The sequence below is a fragment of the Balaenoptera borealis genome, assembly GCF_965194805.1.
Source record: "Balaenoptera borealis genome assembly, chromosome: 3".
Lineage (NCBI taxonomy): Eukaryota > Metazoa > Chordata > Mammalia > Artiodactyla > Balaenopteridae > Balaenoptera > Balaenoptera borealis.
In genome coordinates this window covers 63,454,984-63,471,463 of record NC_138866.1, presented here as the reverse complement: position 1 = coordinate 63,471,463, position 16,480 = coordinate 63,454,984, and the positions used below count along the sequence as shown (strand labels likewise).

The 16,480-nt window shown below is 40.5% G+C and overlaps 1 pseudogene across 1 annotated transcript; it reads left to right on the top strand.

Moving 5' to 3' along the window:
- Window positions 1–8,819: 8,819 nt before the first annotated feature.
- On the top strand, window positions 8,820–12,950 carry LOC309625113 (large ribosomal subunit protein uL23 pseudogene; annotated as a pseudogene). Its single transcript has one exon. The product of its transcript is annotated as a large ribosomal subunit protein uL23 pseudogene (transcript).
- The last annotated feature ends 3,530 nt before the right edge of the window (window positions 12,951–16,480 follow it).

Genomic DNA, 16,480 nt, shown 5'->3' with positions numbered 1-16,480 from the left:
CTTTCCCGAAGAAGAGTTTGATCTAACAAAGAGTTAACAACCTCAGAGGGCTGAATTCCTGGCCAATTCATACCAGTCGTGTAAGACTCAGCTCAAACATTTCCTCCTCTCCAGAGCTGTCCCAAGTCCTTCCTTTTCTATACTCTGGTGGCACCTGGTGTTACATTTGTGCCATGGCCGACACCACACAATATTGCGATTGTTTGTTTACCTGTTTTCCCCCACTCATCTCAACTCTTTGAGAGCAGGCCCCTGTCTGTAAATTCCTAGCACCTGACACAATCCCAGGCAGAGAGGAGCTCAGTTAATGTTGATGAACTAATGAATGAAGGGGAGACTGGGAGCAAGAAAACCAGTTGGCAGGTGGTTGTAATGGTCCAAAAGGGATGGAAATGACCTGGACTCAGCGTGACTAGAGGAAAATGATAGATAAGTAGGGGACATTTGAAAGGAAGATGGGAAAAAAAACAAAAAAGACTTGATAACTAAGTGGAAGTGGGAAACAAAGAAAAATTTTCAATTTTAAGCCTACACAGCCAGGAAGTGGATACCACAACAGGCATAAAGGAATCCTAGAGTAGACAATTTTTTCAGTTTTTGGGTTTTTGGTTTTTTTTTTCTTTTCTTTGGCCATGTCCTGTGTGGCATACAGGATCTTAGTACCCAGACCAGGGATCGAACCTGAGCCCCTTGCAGTGGAAGCTTGGAGTCTTAACCACTGGACCGCCAGGGAAGTCCCTGTTCAGTTTTAGATAAGCAGATTTTGCAAGGTCCTAGGAAAATCCAGTGTGCTTCTAGACATTCAGAATTAGAGTCAAGGCTCAAAATAGACTTGGGAACCATTAACATTGAGACTGAAACTTTAAAGAAGTGGATGAACTTTGTAAGGAAGAGACTATGCACTGAATGGTTGAAGGACTGAAACTTGGAGAATGAAAAGGTCTAGAGGAAAAGAAGTAAAAAGGCAACAAAGAGAGAGAGTGTTCACAGAGGAACAAGGCAGTACAATATCCTGCACAGCAATGGAGAAGGACCGCCTGCAGGTGAGAGGAGGAAAACCCAAGAAAGTCACCTGAAAAACTATCAGAACTCCAAGTTCAGCATGGTAGTGAGTTACAAAATACAGCAATTGCTTACAACAATCAATGGCTTTCCTCCAACTATTACCTGTTAGAAAATATAATGGACAAAAGATACAATTTGCAATAGCAAAAACAAAAACAAAAATACTTAGGAATAAACTTTGAAAATGTGTGGTAAATTTTACAAAGTTACAAAAACCGAAAGTTTTTTAAAAATATTTATTTATTTATTATTTATTTATTTATTTATTTATCTGGCTGAGCCAAGTCTTAGTTGCAGCGTGCGGGATCTTTAGTCGCAGCATGTGATCTCTTAGTTGCAGCATGTGATCTCTTGGTTGCGGCATGTGGGATCTAGATGGAACCCGGTTCCCCTGCATTGGGAGCGTGGAGTCTTAGCCACTGGACCAGGGAAGTCCCCAAAACCGAAAGATTTTAACAATGAAGAGATGTAGTAGATGGGAAACACTGTATTATGAAATGTTAGTGTCCTCCAAATTTACACATTAAATACAATTTAAAGCCAAAATAAATTCCAAGTGGACCAATGAGATACTTGAAAAATAAAAAACATAAAAGATGTATAAATGGGAGGAAAAGGGAGAATGTGTCCTAGGCATAATCCCAAAAGCAGGACTAGTAAAAAAAAAAAAAAAAAGATTGATAGATACGATTGTGAACGAACCTGATCCTAGACCCCAAGCACCCCAGCTCAGGCCTTTAAAATGTCCTCCCCAGTCCTTGGATCTGTGATCCTTACAATCTGCACCCCCCTCAACCCCCAACACCAACCCTGGCCTTAGCTCAAGGTATTTCCATCCCCTGTACAGATGAATCATCTGTAACTATTCGCCAATGACCTTCACAATCCCACTGTAGGTGAAGCAACACTGCAAATTCTCAAATTCCGAAACCAATCCCACAGCCTTGTGATACAGCTAGCCCTCAGCCCTGGCTGAGAAATAGGATCAAGAGAAAAAAACAACCAGGTCATGGCTGGCACTGATAAGCCCAAAGCCAAAATTCCACACCATGAGTGTGTTTGGGCTGGGGTTGTTCCGGTCCTAGAAGTAACAGCAAGACACCCCACCTAACCAAAAACAGGGACCAAAAGCAGGGGAAAGATAGTAGCAAGTACCTATTAGGATAAATGTTCAAATGTTCTCTGGCTTGTTTTTTCCTTGTCTTAAAAAAAACAGGGACTTCCCTGCTGGCGCAGTGGAGAGGAGTCCACATTCCCAATGCAGGGGGCCCGGGTTCAATCCCTGGTCAGGAAACTAGATCCCACATGCAAGCCGCAACTAAGAGTTCGCATGCCACAGTAAGGAGCCCACCAGCCGCAACTAAGGAGCCCACATGCTGCAAGTAAGACCTGGTGCAACCAAATAAATAAAAATTTTTTTTAAAAAAGAGAAGTTATTACACAGCCTCACACCATACATAAAAATAAACTCAAAATGGCTTAAAAACTTAAATAAAAAAAAAAAATAAACAGTCCTTCATAGTGGTTCTCAAGCTTCAGAGCACATCAGAATCACCTGGAAGGTTTGTTAAAAACATGGCTGGGGGCTTCCCTGGTGGCACATTGGTTGGGAGTCCACCTGCCAGTGCAGGGGACTTGGGTTCGATCCCTGGTCAGGGAGGATACCATGTGCTGTGGAGCAAGTATGCCCTCGAGCCACAACTACTGAGCCCGCAAGTCACAACTACTGAAGTCTGCGTGCCTGAAGCCCATGGTCTGCAACAGGACAGGCCACCGCAATGAGAAGCCCGCGCACCACAACTAAGAGTAGCCCCTGCTCACCGCAACTAGAGAAAGACCACGCACAGCAACAAAGACCCAACACAGCCAAAAATAATTAATTATTTAGAAAAAAAAAAAGATGGTTGGGTCCCACCCCCCATGGCCTGGAGTGGGACCTGAAGGTTTGCATGTCTACAGGTGAGTTAAACCAAATTTTGAAAGAACAAATCATCACAATCTTATACAAAATCTTTCAGAGCACAGAAAAATAGAGTTCTCCCCACCTTGTTCTATGACAGGATATAACCTTGATCCTAGAAACAGATAAGAACAGCTAAGAAAGGACAAGTACTGGACAACATCACTTGAGAACATAGGTAGAAAAATTAAAACTGACAATCTGATTCTAAAATTTATATAGAAATACAAAGGGCCTAGGATAGCTGAAACAACTTCAAAAATAACAAAACTAGAGGGATTGTACTACCTGATTTCAAAGCTTATTATAAAGCTACAGTAATTAAGACAATGTGGTATTAGCATAAATACAGACCTATATTTCAATGAAACAGAATAGAGTCAAGAAACAGACCTACACATATATGATCATTTCATTTTCAACAAAGGTCCCAAGGCAATTCAATGGGAAAGGATAATCTTTTCAACAAATGGTGCAGGAACACTATTGGGTAGCTATATACAAAACAAAAAACAAAAAAAACACTCAACCTTTATCCCACATCACATACAAAAATTGACTTAAGATGGATCACAGACCTGAATGTACAAACTTAAGGTGTAAAACCTGTACTTTTATTATTTTTGGCCGTGCTGCACGGCACGTGGGATCTTAGTTTCCCAACCAGGTATCGAACCTGTGCCCCCCGCAGTAGAGGAGTGGAGTCTTAATCACTGGACCACCAGGGAAGTCCCTAAAGTATAAAACTTGTACATGAAGGGACTTCCCTGGTGGTCCAGTGGTTAAGAATCCGCCTTCCAATGCAGGGGACACCGCTCGATCCCTGGTCAGGGAACTAAGATCCCACATGCCATGGGGCAACTGAACCCATGCCTGGAGCCACAACTACTGAGTTCGTGCACTCTAGAGCCCGTGCACCACAACTAGAGAAGCCCACACGGCACAACTAGAGAGAAGCCCACAACAAAGACCCAGCGCAGCCAAAAAAAAAAAAAAAAAAACTTGTAGAGGAAAATAAGAGAAAATCTTAATGACCTTGGGTTTTGCAAAGATTTCTTAAATATGACACAAAAAGAAAACATTGATAAGTTGGACCTCATCAAAATGTAAAACTTTTGCTCTGTTAACTAAAATGAAAAGGCAAGCCACAGACTGAGACAAAATATTTGCAAAATACATACCCAACGAAGTAGACCCAATTTTAAAATAGACAGTTCACCAAAGATGGCAAATAAGCATAAGAAAAGGTGATCAACATCAATTAGTTAATAGTGAAGTGCAAATTGAAACCATAATGAGAAATCTCTACACACCCAATTGAATGGCTACAATTAAAAAGACAGACTAGGGACTTCCCTGGTGGCCCAGTGGTTAGGATACGGCACTTTCACTGCCTGTTATGGCCCCAGTTTCAATCCCTGGTCCTGGTGGGGGAACTAAGATCCCACAAGCCATGAGCTGTGGCCAAAAAAAAGACAGACTTAAAAAATAAAAAGACAGACTAGATGTGCACCAGTTGGAACTCTAATACACTGCTGGTAGGAATGCAAAGTGTTGCCATCACTTTTGAAAATAGTTTGGAAGTTTCTCAAAACTTGATACATATACCAACCACACAACCTAACCATCCTACTCCAAAATGTTTACCAAAGAGAAATGAAGGCATGTGCCCCTACAAAGACATGTATATGAACATTTATAGTGGTTTGTGTTTTTTTTAAATTTATTTATCTTATTTACTTTTTGGGCTGTATTTGGTCTTCGTGCTGCGCAAGGGCTTTCTCTAGTTGTGGCGAGTGGGGGTTACTCTTCGTTGCGGTGTGCGGGCTTCTCACTGCGGTGGCTTCTCTTGTTGTGGAGCACAGGCTCTAGGCACACAGGCTTCAGTAGTTGTGGCGCACGGGCTTAGCTGCTCCGCGGCATGTGGGATCTTCCCAGACCAGGACTCGAACCCATGTCCCCTGCATTGGCAGGCAGATTCTTAACTACCGCGCCACCAGGGAAGTCCTATAGTGGTTTTATTTGTAATGGCCAATAATTGGAAACAACCCAAATGTCTATCAACAGGTGATAAATAAATTGTAGTATAATCCATATGAAGTTCATACAATAGAATACTACTCAGCAATAAAAAGGAACAACTAAAAAAAAAAAAAAAAAAAAAAGGAACAACTATCTATAATATGCAACAACATGGATGAATCTCCAAATTAGTAGTCTGAGTGACTGAGGTCATGCAAAGAGTATATACTGCATGATTCTATTTATATAAAATTATGGAAAATGCAAATTATAGTGATAGATCAGCGGTTATCTGGGGTGAGGGGGTGCGGAGGAAGAGATGGATTACCAAGGGGCATGAGATAACTATTAGGGTGATAGATATGCTCAATATCTTGACTGTGGTGATGGTTTCATGGGTATATACATATGTCAAAACTAATAAAACTGTACATTTTAATATGCATTTTATTGTATATGTTTATACTTTAATAAAGCTATAAAAACATTAAAATATGCAAAACAACTCCAGCGACATATAAAAACTATAATCTGAACCTAAAACTGCTCTTAAAAAATTCAGTCTATTAAAAAAAAAAACCTATAATTTGGTCAGGGGAGAGGTTCCCAAGACCACCCCCAGTTTCAATGATTCATTAGGAGGACTCACAGGACTCAGCGTGTAGTCACATTCATGGCTATGATTTATTACAGTGAAAGGGTACAAAGCAAAATCAGCAAAGGAAAAAGGCAAATGGGCAAAGTCCAAAGAAAACCAGACACAAGCTGCCAAGAGTCCTCTCCCAGTGGAGTCACCAGGACACACTTAATTCCCCCAGTAACAAGTTGTGACAACACATGTGAAATGTTCTCTACCAGGGAAGCTCATTAGAGACCCTGCTCCTAAGGTTTTTACTTGGGCCTGGTCACGTAGGCACCCTTGGCCTAGCAGTACCAAAATTCCAGACTCCCAGGAGAAAAGCAGGTGTTTAGCATAAACCACATTGTTTATACAAACAGTTTAGGCACAGTGAGCTATTTCTATCAGTTAGGGTGGTTGAAAACCCTCCCCAGATTCTTAGTTTCCAGATGCCAGCCAGGGCCAACCTTGTAAGCAGGCTTTTCAAAGGATAGCAGTCAGGGGGACTTCCCTAGTCGTCCAGTGGGTAAGACTCTGCACTCCCAATGCAGGAGGCCCAGGTTAGATCCCTTGTCAGGGAAATAGATCCCACATGCACGCTGCAACTAAGAAGTCCACAACTAAGAGTTCACATGCCACAACTAAGAGGCCCACATGCTGCAACTCAAGATCCTGCATGCCACAACGAAGATCCGAGTGCCACAACTAAGACAAGGCACAGCCAAATAAATAAATAAATAATAAAAATTAATTGGCTTTAAATGGGAAAATTGTGTACTGTGTGAATTATATCTCAACACAGCTCTTGTATTTTTTTAAATCAGTTAGGGTTGGTGAGCTTTGGTGAGTGGGGACTGTGAGACTGAGCATCTGCAGTTCCCAGGCTTGTACTGACAGCAGGGATGGCTCCACTTCCCATCTAAAGGAAAATACCAGATTTTTTTAAATATAGCAGATGTAGAGAGATATAATCCACATACCATACAACTCACCCATTTAAAGCCAACCGATTTTTTTATATATCAATCTTATATTCAGTCATCTTGCTAAATTCTCATATTCCTGAAAACCTGTCTGGGCTTTTTTAGGTAGAGAATTCTATCATCTATGAACAATGACATTTCTTTTTTCCTTTCCAATCCTTATACTTCTTTTTTTTTTTTTTTTTTTTGGGCCGAGCCTCGTGGCTTATGGGATCTTAGTTCCCCAACCAGGGGTGGAACTCGGACCCCAGCAGTGAAAGTGCCAAGTCCTAACCACTGGACCGCCAGGGAATTCCCTAATTTATTTTTCTTATCTTACTCCACTGGCAAGGAGCACCAGAAAAAGCAATGTAGGCCAGAAACTTACTAAAGTTTGGGCACTCTAACAGAGACCATGATAATGATATTGCTTAACTGTACCTTAAAAAACCCAAACATAATCTGGAGTTAGAAACAAAAACTAAGTTCAAAATTTAAAATCTGAAGATGCTCCACTTCAAGTGAAAACTCCATCCTTAAACAACAAGCTCTACCAGAGAGATTTAGAAGTTACATCCGTACTACCAGTGAAGGAACCATCAACAGACTCCACTGGTGTGCAGGGGTTTCAGGGTAAAGGAATTGAAAAATGTGGCAGTACTAAAACAAAAACAATGAATAAGCTTTCCCATTTCTCTAATTGTAGCACAATTAGTGATTATTTGAATTTGGATGAAATTACTGAAGATGATTTGCATGATGGTTAATGCTTGAGTAAAACAGAGGAACATTCTTTTGAGAGGAAGCACTAGACCCAGTATTAGTGATCCGACTTCAGTGAGAGTGAGGAAAATGATGAAGAACTCACTATGAGTAAAAATGAAGGAAAGTTTGTTTTAAGTGACGGAAAAGCCCCAGTAAAAAAGAACCCACCTAAATTAAAATGTAATACTTCGAGGATACCAGTAGATGGGGCTGCTGTAGCAGCCAATAAAATAATCAACTCACACCAAAAAGTGTTTCTCTCACTTCAGAGCCTATAAGGAAACCATTACAAATATTCAGCCCTGCAGCTCAAAGCAAGAGGTCAAAAGATTCCACCAGCAGCATCAGGAAGTAGTGGCAAGAGCAGCAGACTACTTGTGAATGTTTGTATTAAGTCTTGATAACTGGTACAATGTTTTACAACAATTTCAAGCATATTCCTATAGAACACAACATCTGCTGAAACAGAAATACAGTGAAATTGAGAGATCAGCACTTCTATTTAAGGCGTGGAGGAAAGCTATGTGAATGCCTATGTGTGCATGTGTCTGTGTGTCTGTTTAAATAATCACTTTGTATTAAATCAATAATATAGCAAGTGCTTCTCAGGTACTTAGTTAGCCCTACTATAATGCCAGGTAATATCTTTTTTAGGTAGATCTAAATTTATCATGAATAAATAGAGTTACAAGTATTTTATGTAAAGGTGTTAATTTTAATCATCTGCTAGTTATAACTATAATTTATATCATATATAGATATCATTTATATATGTTTCAAACCTTGTTAACCATTAAAAATTAATAATACCTAGCCTAGTTTATTGTGCTTTGTAAAAACATAGATGTTAACACAAAAAAAGCAATTCAGAATTATGATTAAAGTGGGCATTTGCCTTTTTATTAAAAAGCAATTGCTCCTTCAATAGCTGAATGGCTAAACAAACTATCACATAGAGAAAATGGAATACTACTCAGCAATAAACAAAGAATGACCTATTGACACATGCAAAAATTTGGATGGATCTCAGGGCATTATACTGAGTGGAAAAAAAAAAAAACTATTCTCAAAAGACCACACACTGGGCTTCCCTGGTGGCGCAGTGGTTAAGAATCCGCCTGCCAATGCAGGAGACACGGGTTCGAGCCCTGGTCTGGGAAGATCCCACATGCCGCGGAGCAACTGAGCCCGCGAGCCACAGCTGCTGAGCCTGCACTCTAGAGCCCATGAGCCACAACTACTGAAGCCCATGTGCCTGGAGCCTGAGCTCCGCAACAAGGGAAGCCACCGCAATCAGAAGCCTGCGCACCGCAACGAAGAACAGCCTCCGCTCGCCGCAACTAGAGAAAGCCCGTGTGCAGCCACAAAGACCCAGCGCAGCCAAAAATAAATAAATAAATAATTTATTTTTAAAAAAAGATCTCAAGTAGTTTTATAGAACTTGACTACTTGATTCTAAAATGTAACAGCATGACTTACCATAAAACCACAGTAATGAACATGGTATGGTATTGGCACAAATCAAACAAATAAACCAATAAAACAGAATGGAGAGCCCAGAGTTAGATCCATGCATATTTGGAAATTTGATGAGACACCATTATAGGTCACTGGAGAAAGACAGACTTTTCAGTAAAGTGCTAAGTATTCAAATGGAAAAAATAAATCATTGGTAGATTAAAGAATTAAATATGAATAGATAACTTGGAAACTTTCCAAAGAAAATATAGAAGAATATCTTTGACCTTAGGGTAAGGAGTTATTAAGACACAAAAAGCGTTAACCATAAAATGACAGATTTGACCATCTTAAAAGAACTTTTTTTTTCATTTAAAGAAACCATGAGGAAGGTGAAATGATGAACCACAAAATGAGAGAAGGTATTTGCAGTACATACCACTAACAAAAGTTTGCTACCCAGCTTTTCACGAAGATGGCGCCAAAGGCGAAGAAGGAAGCCCCTGCCCCTCCCAAAGCCGAAGCCAAAGCAAAGCCTTTGAAGGCCAAGAAAGCAGTGTTGAATGGCGTACACAGCCACAAAAAAAAGAAGATCCCGACGTCACCCACCTTCCGACGGCCCAAAACACTGCGGCTCAGGAGGCAGCCCAAGTATCCTGGGAAGAGCGCCCCTAGGAGAAACAAGCTTGACCACTATGCCATCAACAAGTTCCCCCTCACCACCGAGTCAGCCATGAAGAAAATAGAAGACAACAACACACTGGTATTCATTGTGGATGTCAAGGCCAACAAGCACCAAATTAAATAGGCTGTGAAGAAGCTCTATGACATTGACGTGGCTAAGGTCAACACCCTGATCAGGCCTGATGGAGAGAAGAAGGCATATGTTCGACTGGCTCCTGACTATGATACTTTGGATGTTGCCAACAAAATTGGGATCATCTAAACTGAGTCCAGCTGACTAATTCTAAATATAAAAGTTTTCACTATGAAAAAAAAAAAAAAAAGTTTGCTACCCAGAATCTATTTTTATTTTTAAAAAGTAAAATGAAAAACAGATAGTAATCACGAAAATAGAATTAAGATCACAATGAAAAATTGTTTGATACTCTTCAGATTGGTAGAAATTAAATCTGCTAAGTATTGACAAGAATGAAGATTCTTATGGGAAGTTTGGGAGATTTTTTTTTTTTTTTTTTTTTTTGGCTATGCTGGGTCTTTGTTTCTGTGCAAGGGCTTTCTCCAGTTGCGGCAAGCAGGGGCCACTTTTCATCGCGGTGCGCGGGCCTCTCACTATCGTGGCCTCTCTTGTTGCGGAGCACAGGCTCCAGATGCGCAGGCTCAGTAGTTGTGGCTCACGGGCCTAGTTGCTCCGCAGCATGTGGGATTTCCCAGACCAGGGCTCGAACCCGTGTCCCCTGCATTGGCAGGCAGATTCTCAACCACTGCGCCACCAGGGAGGCCTTGGGAGATTCTTAAATGGGATTTCTTTTGTTTTCCTTGTGGATGCGTAAATTGGTATACCTATTGTGGAAAATGATTTGGCACTATCCTGAAAACTAAACATTCACATACAGTACAACCTACAATTACTACTCCTACATTTAACCCTAAAATTCTTGCAAATATGCATCAAGAAATGTGTATAGGAATGTTCATAGCATCAATGTTTATAATACCAAAATAAATAAACAATAATAAAAGCAACCCAAATATCCATCAGCAGGAAAGTAACTCTTCCTCTCAATGGGGAGGTTCAGCTCAAACATCATTTCATTAGGCCTTCTCCAAGGTCTATTTAAATTTAAAACACACACATATGTAGTCACTCTCTTACAGCAGCTACCCCCTTACTTTCACATCAAGACACAACTATCAGTTACCATCTAAAGTCAGTGTATTTTTTGAAAGATCTGTCTTCTCCCCACTAGACAGTAAACTCCATGAAAAGAACATTGTGTCTCTTCTTACTTTGTATCTCTAGGCCTTAGTACATAGTAACACTGAAAGTGAAAAGGAAAGTGAAAGAGAAATCAAAAAAGAGGGGAATGGGTGAGGTGGATGAAGAAGAGTTCATTGAGAACTTATCTACGAAACAGACTCACAGACATAGAGAACAGCCTTGTGTTTGCCAAGGGGGCGGGGGGGGAGGGATGGATTGGGAGGTTGGAGTTAGCAGATGCAACTATTATATATAGAATGGATAAACAACAAGGTCCTACTGTATAGCTCAGGGAACTATATTCGATATCCTGTAATAAACCATAATGGAAAAGAATGTGAAAAAGAATGTATATCAATATAACTGAATCACTTTGCTATAGAGCAGGAATTAATACATTGTAAATCAACTATACTTCAATAAAATTAATTTTTTTTAAAAGTTCATTGAGATCTCAGACAAAAGGGGAAAAGGGAGCCAAGGTATGGAATCTACCACATGGAATGGAGCAACTCTGTATCTGGAAGGTATGCTCATCACCTGAGGAAGGACTAAAGAAAGACAACATAAAGAAAAGACTTGGTAAAACTGGAAGAAGAAAAAATATATATATTTGGAGAGAGGATCTGGAGGGTACTGAGGAATTCAAAATTGTTTCCACCTTCTAGCTTAAGGTCTTACTCTGCTATTGATATGTTTCTTGGAGGGGTGGGAGGGCAGTATATTCCCATTGGAAGACGGTAGGAAATAAGATTCACCTTAATTGAAATGTGCTTTATCATCAACTTTGCTATTGCATAAAATAAAGGATGACAATTGTTATGGGGTTAGTTGTATCCTCTCATAATTCATATGTTGAAGTCCTAACCCCCAGTGCATCAGAATGTGACTGTGCTTGGAGACAGGATCTGTAATGAGGTAATTAAGGTCAAATGAGGTCATATAGGTAGGCCCTAATCCACTATGACTGCTATCCTTATTAAGAGGAGATAAGGACAGACATGCATACACACAGAGAAAGATCATGTGAAGACACAGCAAGAAGGCGGCCTTCTGCTAGCCAAGGAAAGAAGACTCAAAAGAAACCAAACCTGCTTGATCTTGGGCTCTCAGCCTCCAGAACTGTCAGAAAATAAATTTCTGTTGTTTAAGCCACCGAGTCTGTGGTATTTTGTTATGGCAGCCCTAGCAATACATCAATCTAAATAAAAAGTACTCTGCCTAGAGTTGCTTTCATGCCAAAGAAACTTTCCTGTGCTTCCCTAGGTCTCATAAGCCAACATCTATTAAGAGATAGTAAAATCTGTCATGCCATTAAGAGATAGTAAAATCTGTCATGCTATTAAGAATTATTGAAATTGCTTAATTATCTGAATATGGGATGTTGATAAACTACTGTCAACTTTTTGTCCCCGTACTGATCCATAGGAAGACTCAAACAAATCCAATTTATCCATTTGGCACTGCAGGCAGAGTGCCCAGGACCCAGAAACTTTTCCAGAAAAGAAAATGTACAAGAAAATGTCTGAGATCTGGGCATGAAAAGGGCAGGTACCAGTGCTAAATTAGAAAACAAAACTACAAAATTAAGAGATGTTTCATTAAATTTATATATAAACTTCATTAATTTTTCATTTTAAAACACAAATTTCCCTACATTTGAAAATAATGAGGACTTTAGATTTTTGCATTTCTCAGGAATTCTCACATATGCACAATGATTGCTTAAAACTCACATCAAATCAGGAGTCAACACACTCAAATAATTTCAAAAACAAGAACAATCCATTCAAAAAATTTTTTAGAAAAATATTCACCATTGGATATGGGTGCATCTTAATATTTGATGACAGGGGGTAGGGTCTCCCTTTTCTCCCTCCATTCCCTAACTGCCTGTCTCCTTCAGTTCCAAATCACTAATAATATTTCAGAGAGGCGGGGGCAGTGATTCCTGCAAGGGAGGGCTGGGGGGTTGTGAGGGCAAAACTTCCAGGGGCTAGGAGGATGAGGAACTCAGAAAAGAAGCAAACACAGGGACTTCCCTGGCAGTCAGTGGTTAAGAAACTGTGCTTCTGCTGCAGGGGGCACAGGTTCCATCCCTGGCTGGGGAACTGAGATTCTGCATGCTGTGAGGTGCAGTCAAAAAAAAAACAAGAAGCAAGCACAAACAGTTCGTGTATGATATACATGGAAATGCAAAACATATAAGCCTAAATACATCCTGGACCCTTTAAAATATAAGTGACATATTTAACAAGTAGTGTATTTAATGCTGTATTTCCACATCTAGAGGCAGGAGGTCACCTCTAGAGAGCAGCCCCTGGCTTACATCCAGCAAGAAAACAGCAACTTCAGTCCTACAACATTGCAACAACTTGCAGTAGCTTGGAAGTGGAGTAGCTAGTGGAATCTTCCCCAGTCAAGTCTCCAGATGAGACTCCAACCTGGCCAACAACTTGATTACAACCTTCTTGGACCCTCAGTAGAGGACACTGCTAAGCCATGCCCAGACTCCTGACTCACAAAAACTATGAGATGACAAATATGTGTCACTTTATGCCACTAGGTTTGTGGTCATCTGTTCCACAGCAATAAAAACTAATACAGTGAGCCAAGGTAGGCCCACGTGTTTATTTAAGCCTCATTTAAATATTAAATAATTTATGCTTCACTTGAAAAAGGAATTGGGGCAGATTAAGGCTACAAGTGGTCCTTTAAGGTTCATGTGTAGCTGTTTAACACACAGATTAGATGAAAACAATTAAAATTACAAAATGTGAGGTTATGGTGAAAAGCACTATGATTGTTGAATAATCTGAATGTAATCAAATTGTAAATAACAGCATCCTAAGAAAACAAAAGAAAAAATACTCAAAGGTATGCATTAAAACTGAGGTAGGGACTTCCCTGGCAGTCCAGTGGTTAAGACTGTGCTTCTGGGACTTCCCTGGTGGCACAGTGGTTAAGAATCCACCTGCCAATGCAGGGGACACGGGTTCGATCCCTGGTCCGGGAAGATCCCACATGCCACGGAGCAACTAAGCCCGTGCGCCACAACTACTGAGCCTGTGCTCTAGAGCCCGCGAGCCACAACTACTGAGCCCACAAGCCACAACTACTGAGCTCTTGTGCCACAACTACTGAAGCCCGCATGCCTAGAGCCCATGCTCTGCAACAAGAGAAGCCACCGCAATGAGAAGCCCATGCACTGCAACGAAGAGTAACCCCCGCTCACTGCAACTAGAGAAAGCCTGCATGCAGCAACAAAGACCCAACACAGTCAAAAATAAATTAATTAAATTAAAAAAAAAGACTCCATGCTTCCACTGCAGGGGGCACACGTTTGATCCCTAGTTGAGGAACTGAGATTCCACATGCCAAGGGGCACAGACAAAAAGAAAAAAAAAAAAAAAATGAGGCAGAAAAATTGTTGCAGCCCTCTCTGCTTGAAGTCAAAACAGTGTTGACCACCAATCTCCTTAAGTAATACTTCAAGGATTTTTTTTTAAGTTAAAGGGACATCATAAAGAATAGTTGTACATAGTTTTATATTTTGTAATACTTAAATGTATTATAGTCTATTCATGGATCACTTTTCATTTTTTTCTTGTTGCAACATCTTCATGGTTACCCTTTGGATTACAACTGTCATCTTACATTTCTAAGAAACTAGCTTGAACTCAGCTTTGGTAGTATACAAAACTCTGATTCTATACAGTTCTGTCCTTTCCCTTTATGTTGTTACTGTTACAAACTATATCTTTGGACACTGTGATTTCCTGCCTCATGTTTATTATTTAGTCACATTCTGAGTAGGGCCTCAACAATGTGCCTTTTTAATATCTGCTCCAGGTGATCTTTATGTGTAAGACCACTGAGATACTCCTACTGAAGTGGAAATAAGGGTACAATGAGGGTGGTTGAGCAATCTAGGAAGAAAGTAGGGTTTGCAATGATAGTAAGACAGAAAGACATCTTGCAAAGTTACAATAAGGCAAACACAAGGTTAAAATAAACAGACTAATAGTGTTATTCTGTAACGTTATCATCTGGCAATATGTTGAAATGTTTAAAAGTATATATATTGCTTCCAACTGGATAGATATCAGCATATTATAAAAATTATCAAGTATGCTATTAAGACATTGGAAATTTCCTAAAAGCAAATTCTTTATCATTTTTTTACCTCCATCTAATTCTTACCAACACCACACCATCACTGGTTCCAGTTCACCTTATGTGTAGCTTTTAGAAAGTGCAAAATATAAGGAGGTGGAAAGGATATGTTTTCCCTTCTGGAGGTGTATCATTCTCTGAGGGAGTATGCAGAAGTCCCCCTCAAGCTCTGTTGAGCCCTGACCTCTGTGGGGAATCACTGCTCTCCTCCAACCTTTTCGTTTTATAAGTGGAAAACTGGGGCTCAAAGGAACAGACCTGCCAAAGATTAGCGCTGCTGAGCCTGAATTAAAACCTATTTCCTGATTTCTTTCCACTCTATCACATCTCTATTAAAATAACAAGAGGGGGGCTTCCCTGGTGGCGCAGTGGTTGAGAATCTGCCTGCCAATGCAGGGGACACGGGTTCGAGCCCTGGTCTGGGAGGATCCCACATGCTGCTGAGCAACTGGGCCCGTGAGCCGCAATTACTGAGCCTACGCGTCTGGAGCCTGTGCTCCGCAACGAGAGAGGCCACGACAGTGAAAGGCCCGCGCACTGCGATGAAGAGTGGTCCCCGCTTGCCACAACTAGAGAAAGCCCTCGCACAGAAACGAAGACCTAACACAGCCAAAAATAAATAAATAAATAAATTTATTTATTTAAAAAAAAAATAACAAGAGGACCGTGAGATTCCTAATGTTGTTTTTGGAAACAGTCCAATCATATTCTTTTAAAAAGCTAAAATGTACAGATGCCTACAATGCAATTTCCTCCAAGCTGCCACTAATGATTTTTCTATTATATTTTTTTTTTAATTTTTTTTTTTATTATTATTTATTTATTTATTTATTTATGGCTGCGTTGGGTCTTCGTTTCTGTGTGAGGGCTTTCTCTAGTTGTGGCAAGCGGGGGCCACTCTTCATCGCGGTGCGTGGGCCTCTCACTATCGCGGCCTCTCTTGTTGCGGAGCACAGGCTCCAGACGCGCAGGCTCAGTAATTGCGGCTCACGGGCCCAGTTGCTCAGCAGCATGTGGGATCCTCCCAGACCAGGGCTCGAACCCGTGTCCCCTGCATTGGCAGGCAGATTCTCAATCACTGCGCCACCAGGGAAGCCCGATTTTTCTATTATTAAGAGCAAAAACAAACATACCTTCATTGCTGGCAAGAGAAATTCCGGAATAAACGGTAGCACAAGCGACAGCAACAAAATTTTTAAGTCTAAGGCTGGAGGGTGAGTTTGCTCTTCCTTACCACAAATTTCTATTTTACTGTGTTAATTCATTAAGTTTAGAATACTGATTAAGTACCACCCTTTTAAGGAAAGACCTATGTTAATTACTCAAGGCACCCCAATACTAACTTCATGTAATTGTAACAGTTACTAAATACTGTTCACTCCATCCTATGGGTTAGAAGGGAAATAAAGATACTTCTTAGCAAAAATAATACAGACAGAAAGGGTGGGAGGGAGATCCAAGAGGGAGGGGATATATGTATACATACAGCTGATTCACTTAGTTGTACAACA